This window comes from Panicum virgatum, chromosome 4K (genome assembly GCF_016808335.1).
Source record: "Panicum virgatum strain AP13 chromosome 4K, P.virgatum_v5, whole genome shotgun sequence".
Lineage (NCBI taxonomy): Eukaryota > Viridiplantae > Streptophyta > Magnoliopsida > Poales > Poaceae > Panicum > Panicum virgatum.
In genome coordinates this window covers 13,235,715-13,253,038 of record NC_053139.1, presented here as the reverse complement: position 1 = coordinate 13,253,038, position 17,324 = coordinate 13,235,715, and the positions used below count along the sequence as shown (strand labels likewise).

Sequence of the window (17,324 nt, the reverse complement as noted above, 5' to 3'; positions counted from 1 at the left end):
AAGTAGCACAAATATTTGAACTAAAGAGGGTTGGAGGTGCACCTAAGAGTCACCAATTTGCACCCACTATTTGAACAAATATAATCTTACCCACTAGGAAAAGATCATACTTGCGAGATGATCAGATCAGAGGTAATAATAATGTCACATATTGGCTATGGTTGGCAAGGCTCTTATATATCTTTGTCATCGGTGGTAGCTATTTATCAGCACAATGGTTCAACATATATAATATTTGGTTGCCATAGTTAAAAAATAATATGCTAGAAGTCCTGCACACTATAGGTCACAAAAATGCAGCACAAACGTGTAAAAAATTACATGCCCAATAGTTTTCCATTGCTCCGCTAGAGAGCGTTAGTGATATTGCCCCATATTTAGAGGAATATGAAGATACAGCTCACATATGTAAATGTACTCAGTCAACATCTCCTTCTAGAGGTATTCAGGGTATAAACTCAGTATACCCCCAAACTCCCTAGAATCTCCCACAGAAACTGGGTGTGACGCCTGGCTTGTCAACATAGGCACCATGATACCACTCATTCTCATCCATCCAAACATCGGTTGCAGCCATATGTGACACGATAGGGTTTAGTTCTACCAACACTCCGATCCCTAAACCCAAAAGTTTTCAAAATATGTTGTTAACTAATATGCAAGTCTTTTCCTACGTTCTTTCTATCCTTTAAACTCCATGTATGAAACCGTTGGTGTCACGAGGCTCTCTATACACTGCTAGAAAAATGAGCATTCGTTCCTACACATTAGTACTGGTTAACTTTTGGTCTAGTACTAAAGTCTCCTCGGGATCATTTTAGTATCGGGTCCAAATTTAAACGGTCCCCGAGCCACTTTAGTACCGGGACAAACACCGGCCGGTACTAAAAGGCGACATTTAGTACCGGCCGGAGTCTTGGCCCAGTACTAAAGGGTACTCCAGGGTTTATTCAAAAGGAAAGGATCCCCACTGAACTACATGTGATGTCTAGGTGGGAGTGTAAGAAAGCTACACATGAGGCTGGAGGTTGTCGATTCGACTTATTGTGACTACGCACACGCGTTTACTCAGAATTTCATTTTTTCTGGGTGGAGCACTTAGTACCGGCTACTGCGGCCGGTAATAAATGGTGGACCATTTAGTACCGGGCAGCCGGTACCGGCTGCCACAGCCGGTACTAGTGCTGCTTTTTCTTGCACTGATATACAATTGATTCTATGGGTTCACGGTTAGAAAGTTAGTAACCTGCAGAAACAGGGATATCCACTCATCACCTGTCACTATAGAGGTGGCAGTGTTGTATATGTTGAGAACAATTTATTCACTTCCAATACAAATCACCATATACAGGATGTTGCCAAGTAAACACGCCCTCGCTACAGGGTCAGGTCCACCGTCGCATGATAGACGACTTATACACCCCATGTCATATATTGGCAATATGAGATGTCCCCAAGGAAGCCACATCTCAAGGGACACGATTAGGATTGTTGATATTATTCACAAAAATGTATTTACTCACCTTACAAGGCATTTCATGTCCGATGCTGCATGGATGATATCAGTTTCTCATAACCAAATAACAAATACTTTATCTTTCTTATATGAGTATATATAGGTGCATTGTTACTAATAGTAAGTTTTCACAAAAAGTAAATACCATAATAAAACAAATTAGCTTTACCATCTATTGACTCAAATATTTATGATTAATCAGAATAGAGTCTCAAGGGTTTATCGGATCAGGCATACGTGAGCTCTTATACCAGGAATGGCGGAACTAACCAATTTACACTGGTTCCAGAGCGCCCAATAATCATTAACGTGGTAATTATTTGAAATGGTGTAAATCTGATGGTCCATCAAGCATTTCCAAATCATCCACATTTGAACTATTATCTCATTGATATACTCAGAATTTGCATATGGAGGCACAATAGACATTATATTATTACACACATTTTTATATAATTAATTAATTCAAAAAAATTATATAATTAAACTTTATGAAACAAAACTAAAGTGCGTGACAACTAGTATTAATAAGTTTTAAAATGTTATGGTCTTAGGGTCTGATAGTCAACGAGACCATAATACACATCAAGGAGAAACATGGCTACACAGTCCGCCTCACAAACAAGCTTAATCTGTGATATTCTCTTAAAGCACTATATAGTCAGAACTTGACATACGTCAAGAAATACTAAGCAGCATAACTACGACAAAAAGTTAATGGTCAAGAGCAAGTGTTGAATGACTTATAACGATGAAGGCACAAGTTTTAGATGCAGCATTGAAAGATAGGGGCGGCGAGGGCGAGTGATAGAAGCGGGTTTTCACGTGGGAGGGGCTGTGGTGGCGAACAGAGGTCAGTGGCGTGGAGAGCAGAACCTGCAGCACCCAACCAGAGCTTGAGGAGGCATGGGGAAGGAGGGCATCGCTGACGAGTGGGCCCATGCGAGGAAAAGGAGTAAAATGCTGGGTCAAATTTAAAAATCGAAAACTAGGACTTCCCGTAATCAAAAAATCATCAAAATTTTACTGGAGCAAGATAAAAAATAATACCAATATCACACTGCAACAAAACAAGCACTCAAAGATCTGCCATAAAACATTCAAAGAAAAATAAACAAACAACAGTTTTTGAACTTTCCAAGAATTTTATGCTTCATTTTCGTTGTCAAAAAAATATATTTTAAATTCATCATTTTTATAGTATTTAAGTAAAATTTTGGGGGCACATTTGCATAGCAAAATTTTAAACTTACTTCGCAACCATCACAGTCACACAAACAAGACAAGAAGTAAAATAAACTTATGGACAACACATACATGAACATGATGCTATATTATACTTCAATGATGCTCATGATGACATTACCTAAATTTTAATCATGTTTAAATTTTGGGTCGTGACAAATATTTCTAGTATATCAGTTCTTTGGGACATCCAGCTACCATGTATACTACATTGTAAACTCTGACATAGCTTATAGTCAGGTGCGCGCGTAAATTATTAAACCTTTTCTTAGAAAAAGGAAAGTTTCCGACCTCTGCAACCACACACAACAATCTTAGCTCTGAAGTTGATCACAAATAATAAGTAAAAGTTTACACCAACTAAAGGAAGTAATTAAAAGCAAATTCTCTTATTGCTTCTCCAACTATTTTTGGCGAAGATATCCAAAGCGGTGACCTCTAACGCTTTGCTTGCCAAACGGACAGTCACCCTTGATTCCTCATGCTATAGTAGCGATGAAAATCGCAGCCAATATGCTCCTCTAAAAATAACCTGCATAAAAGAGGTAACCTGTTTTTTCTTCTCAAAAATCAAGTCATTACGTGTACACTAAATAGCCCAAATAGGAGCAGTAGCCCCTACAAAAAACAATAATCTATCTTTCTTGTTTATGCCATTTAACCAATGTCCAAGCATATGAGATATTGATTTAAGTGGGGTTAACCCACATTACTACAGAAAGGGCCTTTGATCCAGCATATTAGTCCTGACTACTATTGGACCCGGGACCAATGAAGGCTTTAGTCCCGGGTCCAATGGCTAGGGGCCAGCAGAAAGGAAGGAGAGATCTTTTGTCCTGGTTGGTACTACCCTTTAGTCCCAGTTAAAATCACCAACCGGGACTAAAGATTTCAGTCCCGGATGTAGGTCCAGACTGGGATTAAAAGAGCTCTTTTAGTCCCGGGCGACACTACCACCTGGGACCAAAGCTTTTTTTGTGCAGCCGCCCCAACCCCAACACCTTTTCTCTCTCCCTTCTCTTTATCTTCTCGGATCCTTATCTCTCCATCTTTCTCACCACTCATCCTCTCTGGCTAGCCGGTGCTCCAGCGCGCGGCCTGGCTCGGCCCACCAGAGCAGCTAGCTTCGGCGGGAGGTGCAGCCAGGCCTGGCGGGCAGCGGCCTGGCGTGGCTAGCTCCGGCGGGAGGTGCGGCCAGGCCTGGTGGGTGGCGGCCTGGCATGGCTAAATCCGGAGGAAGGCGAGGCCCGGCCCGATGGGCGGGCGCTCGGCGTGGCCAGGCCCCGGCGGGGGCTGCTGGGCCGGGCCCTGGCAACGGCGGCAAGGCCAGTCCTGGCAGGGGTGCTTCTTCGGGCCACAGCAGACGGCGGCGCGAGCGGCCTGGCCAGACCCCGGCGGGTGGCGGCGTGCGAGACCGAGGCCTGATTTTTTTTTTGAAATATATGTGTATATATGACTGGGATTGATTTTTGAATGATTCTTTCGTGTGGTTGTGATATATTTTATGAATGAATAATTTGTGATTGTAAGTGATTTTATGATTGCAATTTTGGAGAAATATTTGGAATTGGAGAAATTGGTTTGCATGCGTAGATGAGCTGGTCTGCGCACGCAGACAAGCTGATTTTTTTTGGGTGAAAAATCACATTGGTCCTAATTGCATATATCTACCGGGATAAAAGGGTCCGACACAATAGTCCCGGTTTCGCAGTCCCGGTTGAAAAACCGGGACAAAAGTCAGTTGTCAACCGGGACTATTGTAGGATTCTGTAGTAGGGCCAGTAGCTATATAAACAATACGCCAAATAATTTTAGCATGTTGACAATAAAAAAATGGTTCTTAATTGTTTCATTGCAATCGCTTAATTATCCTTGGTTGAAATAACACCTCGCTGGAGATATCAAATGAAAATCTTTATTTTTAGTGGAATCTTGAGCTTCCAAATAAATTTATTTCAAAATGGGGTACCCTGGTTTATTAGAAATCGAACTGTGAAATGATCATGTCTATGTAAGTTCCAGGTAAAAGTATCCCATTCATTCAAAAGTTGTTTGACTGGAGAGTTTAGCTATTAGGTTGTGCCAAGCAATCAATTTATCCACAACTAGAGCTCTTCGAAAAAGAGACATTCAATGGCGTTTGATGTATCACATTCGCCACTGTATCATGTGGATAATGGACAATATTATATAAGTTGGGGAATTGATCCTTTAGGGGTTTAGTATCAACCCAAGTATCCTCTCAAAATCTAGTTTGTGACCCATCTTTTATCTTGACACTACTAGAAAAGTGCCTTATAGCACCAGTTGGTGAAGCCCTTGGATACCGGTTTTGCCAACCGGTACCCCATAACCGGGACTAAAGTCTAAGCCTTAGGCACCGGCTAAAAGAACCGGTGCCTAAGGCTCTCGTCATCATAGAAAAATAAACGCACGCATACGATAGCTGGGATTCGAACCCGTGACCTCCTGCCTCGCGCGCACCTCCTTTACCATCTCACCTACACAGCACTTGTGATGAGAAGAGAGATATTTTCCTTTTGAAGCAACCCGTGAAGGGCCTTATGTACTAGTTGGTAACACACCACCCGGTACCTAAGGCTAGATATAGGTACCGGTTGGTGTTACCAACCGGTACCTATGTCTAGGCTTAGTTACCGGGTGGTAACACCAACCAGTACTTAAGCCTCATTTATAGGTTCCATCCACCCCAAAAGTAGGTACCGGTTCATCTTCGTATGGGTACTTTTGGGATGGACCTAAGACATGTTTTCTAGTAGTGTGAAGGTCCTACGTCCCTAGAAAATCTTCCCTGACCTTAAATTTTTATTAAACCTGAATGTACTATATCACGCCCTTCAGATTCATGGGTTCCTAGTCGTAGTTGTGGCACCATCCTTTAATCTTCCATTTAGAGAACATCCCATCGTCGATCAGCCATGAGAAGCCTGCGAAGCCGTGGAAGGCGTGTAATGGCCAAATTTCATGTCCATTGTTCACTGCCGGGTTCGCGTCCAAGGGAGACCCCACTCGATTGGCCGCGTCACTCCAACCAATAACGGCTGCTAGAGCTGTCTTCTTCCACATCCTCACGCGCTGCAGCCATCACCATCCAGCGCAGGCCTCACGCCTTGCACGGCTTCTCGCGACGACGCGGCCACAGCCTCTCGGAAGAAACGACGAGCGCTCTCCCCCACGCCCGACGAAAGGGCACCGTGCATCATCGACACCTAACAGCTAGCGTAGAGTACGTGTCTGGGGGAGGATACATTGCTTTGAGATTGTTGCTTGGCTTGTGATCTGTCGATCGAACGGATCGGAGAGTCAGGGTTGTTCACATTTATTGGCACACACAGTACCCAGCAATTCTTCTTCCAGGGCACACAGCGTCTGCCAGCCTGAACTTGTAACGTCTCCGAACACCATCCCCGGCCTCGCTCTCCCCCCTTTCTCTACAATCTCCGATCTCTCCGATCCTCCGGCGATTCAAGGAACAGCAGCCGGCCGGAGCAGGATGGATCACGGATCAGCAAGCAGCTTCAACGCGAAGAGATCCTTCCGATTCACTCGGAAGGAAGTGAAGCAGATGGAGGAGAAGCTGAAGCCGCGCACCACTAGCCGTCCGGACCGCGTCCTCATGAGGGAGCTCGCCTTGAAGTTCAGCGAGTCCCGGGGTCGCGCCGGCACGACGACCCCCGTCACGCCAAAGCAGGTACGTTGTAGTTCTTCGCATCGATTTTTCATTTTCAGGCAGAGATCCCAAATTTCTCAGCAACTCGGTTTCAATCCGATCTGCGCTGGGGAACTTGTGCTGCCCGCATGCAGGTCCTCAACTGGTTTCGCTACCGCCGCTACTACAAGAGCAACAAGAAGGTAGCTGCCACGAAAGCGCCGCCGCCGGCGACGGGGATCCAAGCCGACCAGCAGCGATTCCGAATTCCTCAGCAACTCGTTTTCAATCCGATCTGCGCTGGGGAACTTGTGCCCACGCCGCAGGTGCTCAACTGGTTTCACTACCACTGCTACAACAAGGGCACCAACAAGGTAGCAAGGGAAGCGCCACCGCCGCCGCCGCCTGCGCAGTGGAGCATGATGGTGTTCCAAGCCGTCCATCAGCCGCTAAGAGAGCTGACAGAGATTGGGCCCGTCCGTCGGCAAGATGCAGGATCCTCGTCCACTGCAGGTTGTAGATCCTAATTACTTACCTGTGATTGATGATGTTTTGTTTCGTGGCATGGTTTGGTGTGTGGAACAGGAACTAGGCCTGTTTATCCATGGTTTTTGCTTGTTGGTTTCTCAAACCACAGACAGGCATTTCAAAGGCTGCTCGATAGATCCATTTCTCTTCCAAATCACCACTTTCTTGGCTAGTTACCCTGCATATGCAAGCACACAGTAGTAGGCATCATCAAGGGTGCGGGGGGCATACTAATTTTTTAAACTTAAAGCTTTCTTTTGCTGATAACATAGCAGTACCATGAGTCGATGACTGCAAGGTTGCCATGGTGAACAGGGGGCCGGGGTGTGCTGTGTGACGCCCCTCGTTATTTATATTTACCAGTATCATATCACGGCCTCCTTCAGGGGGCAGCCACACGACCCCTGAGCCACTGCCAAGCCACCGGTGATGTCCGGAATGACACGGTGAGACACGGCAAAGCTCACGACCAGCTGACCTCACGATCGACCCAATCTGGGAGCATCAACCATCTCTTGCACGGCGTGTCACAACCGAGCAAGGTGCATTCGCATCTTCTCCTCTGTGTTGTTGCGGGGATGATGAAGTTGGACCTCCACACTGGTCTCCAATTCTGCCTCTACCATGGATCTCAGGCTCTCCGATATCGATTCCGCCTCTGATTGCGGCTTCATTGCCAACGTGATTACATGAGCAATGCAACAAGTTGGGACGGGTTGACTGGATTTCATGTTTTTTTCTGCGAGAGGTTTTCTTGGTTTTAATCTGTGTGCAGACCAACCTATTCCCAAGACCAATTGTTGATCTCGTAAACCCACTAGCGCGTCTAAACACGTTGCTATGGTCCAGTTCAGGCTGGGTTGGCGGTTTTCTTGTTTCTATATCGAAACTATGAAAATGGCAATGTAGTACTGCTACTCAATGTCTTTTAGGAGTGCAGCAGATAACCAAGATTTTAAATATCCCACTACAGCCCGCTATAGTTATTTGAGGTAGGTTACAGCTATTTGAACTCGCGTGTAATTTAGCCACTATATATAGTCTCATTAAGCCCGTTATTAACTATTTTTAGAGTCCAGCCACTAATTAAACTCCTTAACCCGCTATTTAGAACCATGAGTATAACCAACCTATTTATATTATTGGGTCATGTCAAATATCTGTGCATTGTTATGCACATGTGTATTGTGCTCCATGTCCTGGTCTATATGTAACTCAGTTTCAACGAATTGATGGTGGGTGTTGATTAATGCTCTATGATTTTATCTGCCGCAGAAAGTTTGTTTCCATTTCAAGCAAAATTGATAGCTAGGATTAATTCTACGCAGTCTTTTAATTCCATTATACTTTGTTGTTCCATCCTTGCCTATTGCATATATATATTGATATGGATCCATTATTGTTGTCCCGACAACACGCAATATCGAACTTGTGTGCTGCCTTTGCCAATGTTTCCTGATAACTTCTCGGCTTTTTGTTCTTTATGAAATTGGTAATGTTATGATTTTATTCTTGCAACAGATATGCATCGCAAATTAATTAATGACAATGTTTTACCATATGTCCTTTCCTTTACCTTGTTAATTGTTTAGTTCTGTTTGAAAATCAGGGAAGAAGAACAATCCTCTGGTTGGTGATCTGACCAGCTATGAAGCTAAGTCAGCTAGCAATGGTGCATGGTATGGAAAGATACTTGCACTTGTCCTTATCCTTTAATTTTACTTTTTTTACTTCCACCTATTATAAGGTTTTTAATTTTAAGAGTGATGTGGGTGATGGTTGTAGTACACTTCCACTGTGCTTCTGGTTTCTGCATGGGGTCATAGAATTTTATTTAAGGCCTTGTATCTTAATTACAATGTGGGCTCTTAATAATACAATAACAGTACTTATTAATTCATAGATATAGGGCTTTTATGTATTCATCTGCCAAGCAAACTATCAACTCATTAGCTAACCATCGTACCCAGTTGCCATGTTTTTTTGTTATGTGAGTCAAGAAAACCAATCTATTACGTATGTAGATGACATCCAAATTAAAATAATGATTTCTATGTCCTACTGATTTTTTTCAAATGTTTGAGGATATTATATCATAATCAATAGATGTTAAATGCATGAAATAAAGGGGAGGCATAACTTTAGTATAAATTTCTTTCTACCCTTCGGACATTTGGCATGTTGTTGTTCAATTTTTTTTTAAAAAAATATTTTTCAATTTTGCCGACTTATATATTGCAGGTATGATGTACATAATTTCCTGTTTCAGAGGTCGGGTGAATCAGGTGACCGGGTAAGGACGTGATTTCCATCAATTTAATTTGCTGTCCCATATATAGTCATCCTACATATATTCACCCTTTCCATTTGTCTATACTGAGAGAACCTCTGAAGATAAATGCAATAATAAGTTACTTGCTCTGTGAAAAGTTATTTTTGACTCCTGTTAATGTTATGGAAATTAAACACCACTAACTATGTACCAAGTTCCCTGATATGACTTTTATATATATTACATATGTCTAAGACTGGAAATATATAGTAAAATCTTAATGAGCTCATGAGACATTGCAACAAATAGTATCCGTGTGCTAGAAAGAGGATACAAACTAACAGATTCGACGACGGGCGCTATCAGTATAAGGTTTTTCAGGAGACATTTCACACTGGCAGCATAGTATAGGTCAAGTTATTAGTAAACTAGGTTGAGTTTATTATTTTTGAACAAGCAAAAAATATTTTTCTTCTATCCTGGTTGCTAATATATGGCCTCTAATTTCTTAAATTGTCTCCATGTTCCCCACCTCGACTATCCCACTACACCAACACTACTTGCAATCAATTATCAGGTCCTAACGATGGTGAAGAACCCCTTACCATATCTTCCATATATAAACCTATATATGTGTGTGCTGGGGAAGAATCCATTGTAGATTTCTCTAAATGATTATTCTACAATAAGATATATCATTATTGGACACTCGAATATTTGTATTTTATAGGTCTCGATTTTTTTTTTCAAAACTTATTCTATATTACTGGAAAAAGCTGGCACTACCTTTTGTCTACATAAACTTATGCACATTTAGTAACCTACATGTTTTTTATATTCTAACAAATAATACATAGTTTTTATGTGCTTGGATAGCTTTGCAGATATGTCAGTATCATTTTTGCTATATGTTGCATGTTTATGTATTCGTACATGACATTTACTAATTAATTTGACATTCTCTTGCTTAATATTTCAATTTCAGGAAGTACTGGTCCACTTTTCTGGATTTGGAGCAGAGCAAGCTGAATGGATCAATGCTCGTACATCTTTACGACGTCGTTCTCTTCCATGCAACACCAAATATTGTGGAGCTGTGAAACCTAGGGACATTGTGCTTTGTTATAAGGTATTAGGATCTTAAATGCCTCTTATAGCTGCTATATTCATTAGCATAATAACATGTTGGTTTGTTTTGCATTCAACAAATAAACTTTACTTTCATAATAAGTATATTTCTTGAACTATATAGAGGGTACGTAGTAATGATTTTATTAGCCCCATCCCTTTGAAGCATTGGCCATTATATTAATAGCCTATATAGTTGGTATGCTTGTCAAAAAAGGTTCCCGAAGTTGCTGGAGTCTTTTTAATTTTTCATAATCATGTGGCGTTTAGAATCTTTTTTTTTTGTTAAGTGAGTTAGGGCTTCCCACCTTTGTGTTCATAACTGCAGATTGAAAGGTTGATTATGGAAGGAGTCACGAGTTGGGGGTGCCATTGGATTCATGAGAGGGTTAAGAAATAAGATATAGGGAAAATATAAATTAAAGATTAAACAAAATTTGACTTCATTAGTTTTTCATAGGATTTGAACTACAGTATATATAGTGAAAAATTGGATCTGCATTTATTCCTTCACAGCTTTATTAGAAAAGAATTTCTAAAAAGGTGAAGGCATGAAGTTCTTGATTGAGTATTGTTTCTTATTATGATTACTAATGTAGCCCAGTTCTACCCATCTAATGTTTGTTCTTATTTTCTTGTTCCCCAGTTCTACCCATTACCCTTTTAGTATTCTTATCTCACATGATTATATACTTCTTTTCTGAAATGTTCAGCTAAGTGAACATAGTCGTCTTTATTTTGATGCTCAAGTGGATCGGATAATAAGAAAACCACATGATTCAAGAGCAGCATGTGACTGCAAATTCTTGGTTCGTTATCTGCATGATCGATCTGAGGTACTTCTCCACTTCTAATAATAGTCCATGCACGGATGGCAATTGTAGTAATTTATATGCATTTTTTCTTATGACCGTGATTAGTGAGTAATTTCCCTATATCCATTGACAATTAAAATATTCCCTCATGTGCAATAAAAAATATTTACCCCATGTGCCATTTTGTGGCAAGGAAGATGCATATCTGCCCTCTTTTAGTGCAATTAAGTAAATTTGGCTAGTTCTGTTTATTACCTGCCAATGCACATAATATGACCCTAACGTTGGTCATGCATCTTACTCCTAAAAAGAAGTCATACAACTATTTCAATTGGGAATATGAACATGGATTCTTGAACTAGCTAAAACATTTTAATATTCAACTTCTATGTGTTTATGAACCAAATGCACTGAATGTTAAGGACTCAATAATGCTAAATCTACAACACAATCAACTGAATTGCTAAATTTACCCATATTTCCCTTTAGTAAATCTAAAGCCACACTGCATCCTTAAGCTTATGTACTATTCTTTGTTTGAGACTAAAGATTCCTTTCATTTTGTAGGAATGTGTTTCACTAAGAAAGTTGTGCCTTCGACCAGAAAAGCTTCAAGCTTGGCTTGAGCTACAGAAGGAAACAAATAGCTGAGCAACTCAGTAAATGATGGTGGCATCAAGCAGTTGAAGGCTATCTTATAAATTTATATTTTTTTCAATTCCAGATATATTTATCACACTGTATATGCTTTGTTTATCACATGGTGGTATGGTACCTTCGTTGCTTCCGTTCAGAAGGGCATCAATATGAATTAACTGTGTTAAGAGGTATTAATTTTACTATTGTGAAATAGGCGTTCATTCACTGCCGGTTTTAGAACCGGTAGTGGAAACAGATAGAAATAGCCCGCTCGAGGGGGCATCACGCACCACAAAGTGATCTACCGTCACTCCACTGCGATCTTTTGCCATTTTACCGGTTCAAACAACTGGCTTCGTTGGTTTACCATGAGTAACACTGCCACTTTAATTTTACTGCCATTTTGATCTTTTAATCCATTTAGTTTTTTTTTCCTTCTCTAGCCATGCAGATTGACCACGTATGTTGCCCCTTATCCTTTACCTAAACCAAACTGAGAGCTTTCCTGTTTCTCCCGACGAGGCTCATGGAGCTTAAGAGAAGAAGACGGCTTCATCGCCGCATGCCCTCATCCCCATGGCGTGCCGCCGTGCCGGCCTCGCCTGCCCTCAATGCCGATGAAGAACGGAGCTCCTTAGGCGCGGCAGCCGCGTATACGTAGCTCGTCCACGGCCATCATGCACTGGTCGGCATGGTCGTCCCACGTTGCGCATATGACTTTTGTGGCTGCTTTTAGGCTGTGTGATGCTCTTGGTCGAGTAGATTTCAATCTTTAAAAATTATAATTTTCATATATGGTGTGCGATGGAAAATCACACTTCATATAGAGTAACCCCTGAGTCTTAAATTGAATCGAAGAGTCAGGCTGAGGGTCCATCTTGAATCTTCTTTCCTTTGTCTTCCAAATATCTTTGAAACACAAATCGCTGATGACACGTATCCTGTAGCCTCAGCTTTGAATCCAAATCCCAAATTAGGGAAAAAAAAGATCTGAAAGAACATGGCATGCATTGCAGAATCATTTTCGCCTTTAATCTTCACATAGCCATCTTCCAAGTAGTTTTACAGCATGCAGACACTACTACAAAAGTTCATTTACCGCGACCTTTTCAAAAGGCTTCGAAGCCGGGTGGGCTGCCAGCCCACCTTAGTTAACTAGTGTCGGGCCACCGGCTGTACAACCGCCTCGTTAAATGATTCGATTAACTGTGATGATGCCTCGGAGGTGGTTAGCTTGCCCGCCTCGGAAAAGTCATTTTGCCCGCCTCCAATAAGATTTCTGTAGTAGTCAGACCGTGACATTCCGTATTTTTACGAAATGTTTTATACTCCAAAATTTAGGATTCTCAAAAACTTTTGATGTGGAAGTGTCTTTAGCTAGAAAAACCTAAGATTAAAATGCGCTCTCTCTCTCTCTCTCAAGGTCCTAGAAAAATAAAATAAAATTTAAAAATAAGGACTTGAATGTTAGTGTGAAACATTCGGATTTTATTTGCAGTTAGTGCTCTACCTTGTTTAAATTTATTGAATGGTTTTTATTTGAATTTGTGTGGCATTTAATATGAATAGGCTATTGAAATTAAATATAAAATCTAACAAAACCCTAAACTGACCTAGGCCCAAACCCACCTAACTCCCATCAGCCTGGTCTGCAAACCCCAGCCTGACACCCTGCATGCGCGCACGAGGCCCAGGCCAGTCCACAGCCCAACGCCAGCCCACCCCGGTCTCCCTAACCCATGCACTGCCCAAGCCACTTACAAGCGAGACCCGGTTCTCACTTTCTTCCCCAACCACTCTGCCGCTCGTCGCCCGCGTCATCCCAGCGTCATGGCATTCGCACATGTCGTGACACGATGGCCCCAATAGCCTCGCCTCGCGCCACGATGCCCGCCGCATCTCGTGTCGCGCCTCCTTGATAGCGCGTGCGCAAACCCTAGGCACTGAACCGCTAGGTGCATGCCACGCTGCCTCGTGTTGTGGCCGTCTCGTCGACGTTGTGCTTAGCATCCGGGCCCACCGTGACCCTTGCCGTGCCACCTATAAAGCTCCATTCAACCACGCCCTATACCCTAGACCGCCTATGGGGATTTTTTCCCCTTTCTGTCGCCGCCGCTAAGCAGTGAAGGGATGAGGAGGAAGGAAGGCTGAGGAGGAGGAGGAGGAGGAGCAGGTCACCGACTGCTGGAGCTTCACCACGCTTGCGCTCGCGCACGTATGATGCCACTGACATAGCTGCACGGCATGGCACGGCCATGATGTTCACCTACTCCGCCTCACCACTGCTTTGAGAACCCCGACTACGAACCCGAACAGTGAACGCTGCCGTCCGTTCGCGTCATCCCTTCTCCTACTGGCCACAGCCGATGAGCCATCACTAGCGAGCCATAGAACCATCCCGACGCAGTTCAAATGCAGTCGCTGAAGCGACTGCAACTTAAGGACTGCACGTGATCTGAGCCATCCATTTCCCCCGCGAATGGACAAGAGCTGATGCTATAGTGGTAAACAGTAATGAACAGTGCCCTGGTGGCAGTGATGACCAGTGTTGCTATAGTACCCCCCCAGTGTTCCCCTCTGCTCCCGCGACTGCTTAAGTTGCAGTCGAAGTAGCGACTGCACAGGAACTCGGTCCGAACCATCCGACACCGTTGTTTGCGCCTGCAGGGACCTATCACTGCACCACCGCAAAACCCACTCACCGCGTCGCCTTTTACCCTCTCCTCTCACCGCGCGTGCCCGAATGTCGCTGCTTCGCATGCGACACGATCGTGCATGGCCTTGGGATGCTGAGAACCCGTGCGTGAGCGCGAAGCCCCTGGTTCCTACCCAAGGACAAGTTCTTGCTCGTGCCTCGCCGAACTCGTGCAGCTTCGCCGCCACCTTTGGTGTGCGGTCTCACCGCCACCGCCATGGACCTACCATGCGTGCACTGTTGACAGTCGTTAAGTGCAAAATATGACCGTCAACGATACTCACAAGAGAAGGAAAATCATGCCTCTTACTCACATATTTGGAGAATTATTGATTTCAGGAGCACAAGTCCGGAATAAGAAGAAAACACGAAGTATACACAGGCAAAGTCACAGAATATCGCGTCCTGCGTAGAAAGAGCAAAAGAGGCCCACTTGACAGTCCGAACCGACCAACCAAGCCCCGGCACCAACCATCTAACATCAGGACCCACCAGGCAGTGTACTAGAGAAGGACGGTGGCCAGAGGCGGTGAAGTGGGGCCGGCCGAACCTACCCTGCTTTCCGTCCAGATGTATTTTGGCGGAAAGGTTGATCTGATCCTCTAGAAGTCGGCTTGCAATGTTTCCATACAAGGGGATGGCGGGAACTGACCTCTCCAAGCTATATAAGGGGCCTCCCACCACTCTCACCACACACACCACTTGGAGAAGCCTCTCTCTCTCTCTCTCACTCTTATTGTGACTTGTACTCCTTAGGGTAGTGGAGCTAGGCTAGTACTTCATTTTCTTAGCAAATCCAGTCGTCTCGAGGTCGGTGAGCAATCCTCGGCCTCTGGTATGGCTTTGTATTCCGACTCTCGTTATGCTATTCATAAAGTGCTCGTTCTTGGTTACCTTGATATATTCTTAACCTGCCTAGCCAAGTTCTGTTCTTATTCAAGTTGTATTAGTTGCCTGCTTAGACCAGATGATCTGGATAAGGATTTCGGTTCGTTGTGCTTTCGGGCTTGCCTTAGCGTCTTACCTGTCCATCCGAAGGGTGGGGGACCCGGGGGCGCTAGGGTAGTGACCTCGTGTGTGGGCATGGTGCCCGGGTACGCGGGATCCCTCGGATATGACGATGCTCCATGGTTTGACTGGGGTAGACCGCAGGTGGTGACAGCCCTGGCGGTCCGCCGGGAAGCTGCTTCTCAGTTAACGTACTCCCCGATGTTTGGGTATCGTGTAGGAGTTCATGCAAAGATGAAACGGACTGGACGTTCTCCAGTACGGGTCATTATCCCCAATGTCCCTAATTTCCCGGCACCTGCAGCACTAAGCATGTGACTAACATAACTTCTCTGCTAACATAAATAGTATACTAGGATCTTGTTTGCCTATGCTCCCACTAACCTTAGGTGTATTAGTTTATTCTTTATTCATGAGAGTTGGTTGATCTTGTGTGTGTCACATTACCCTCGATTATCTTTATTATCACTTATCCCTGTATGATCAGCAGTTTACACCTTATCTCATAATTGTTATGGTTATGTATCTAATAAACATCTTTACACACCATAGCCATCCCTTGGGAAAATATAAATAACGATACCCTGAATACTTCCGGGTGAAATGCTACAATGGTATATCCGTGCGCTTGTGGATCCTTCTATAATCGTTAAGACATATCGCACGATGTCCCATGGCGCCACCGCTATGGGGCGGCCGTCCCGGCGTTTCTTGGCACCGTTGCTGAGAACTAACCATTCCTAATGATTGCGCTAAGAAATGCCAACAAGCATTTCTGGCGCCGTTGAAGGGGATGACACTAGGTGTAAAGATTTTACTAATGCATAAACATGGCATTGTGAAAAAAGAGGTAGCTACTGCTTATACTGGCTAATATTATCTTTTGTTTTCTCCTGATTGGATGAAAATAGGGTAGTGTATGACTGGTTTCTCTTTGCCGACAAACTTTGTTGAAAATCCCGAGAAGCTTGTGAGAAGGGTCCGACCTCGTGTCGTCCCTCATCAGCTCTCGTTGTCGACAAGCGAGCCAGCTTTCCAGGCACCAGCAACAACAACCGAACCCATGGCAGAGAAGACTCTCCGTGACTTTTCTGTCCCCTCAGCCGCCAATGTGGCTACTGGACCCAACGCTGATGTTGGGGACGTGAACTTCGAGCTAAAGTCCAGCCTCATAAACATGGTGCAGACTAGCCCATTCTGTGGCAAGCCAAACGAGGACACCAACGCCCACCTCCAGAACTTTCTGGAGCTCTGCAAGACCGTAACCATACGGGGTGTTACGGCTGACATCATCAGGCTTCGCTTGTTTCCTTTCTCCCTCCTGGGGAAAGCGAAACAATGGTTTTATCAGAACAAGAAAGCTGTCAGCATGTGGGACAAATGTTCCGCGGCGTTCCTCGCCAAATTCTTCCCGCTGGGCAAAACAAATACCTTGTGAGGAAAAATTTCAAGTTTCCTTCAGATAGGGATGGAATCCATCCCGAAAGCTTGGGAGATACTCCAAGAGTACATACTCATCTTTCCTCATCATGCGATGGAAGAGTGGCTCGTACTCCAAAGCTTCTACAACAGGCTAATGACTACATCAAGAGCCCACTTGGACGCTGCTGCTGGAGGAGCCTGTCTTGATCTCACCATTGCCAAGGCCAAGGCCTTGATTGAGAAGATGGTCTCCAACCATGGCTGGAACGAGGAGCGTTCCCAGCCCCGAACCAAGGGCGGAATGCATACCGCCAAGGAGAGGATATGCTTGTCGCCAAGATGGACGTCCTACTCAAACATCTACATGAAAGGGCGGAATTCAAAGA

At 43.9% G+C, this 17,324-nt stretch overlaps 1 long non-coding RNA gene and 1 other non-coding gene across 2 annotated transcripts; one reads left to right on the top strand and one right to left on the bottom strand.

Moving 5' to 3' along the window:
* The first annotated feature begins 10,222 nt into the window (after positions 1 to 10,222).
* LOC120705075 lies at positions 10,223 to 11,962 on the top strand. The gene is made up of 3 exons (XR_005687772.1): positions 10,223 to 10,360; positions 11,073 to 11,195; positions 11,742 to 11,962. It is a non-coding gene; the product is annotated as an uncharacterized LOC120705075 (long non-coding RNA).
* Positions 11,963 to 16,945: 4,983 nt separating this feature from the next.
* Positions 16,946 to 17,052, bottom strand: LOC120705298. Its single transcript, XR_005687885.1, has one exon. It is a non-coding gene; the product is annotated as a small nucleolar RNA R71 (small nucleolar RNA).
* Positions 17,053 to 17,324: the final 272 nt, after the last annotated feature.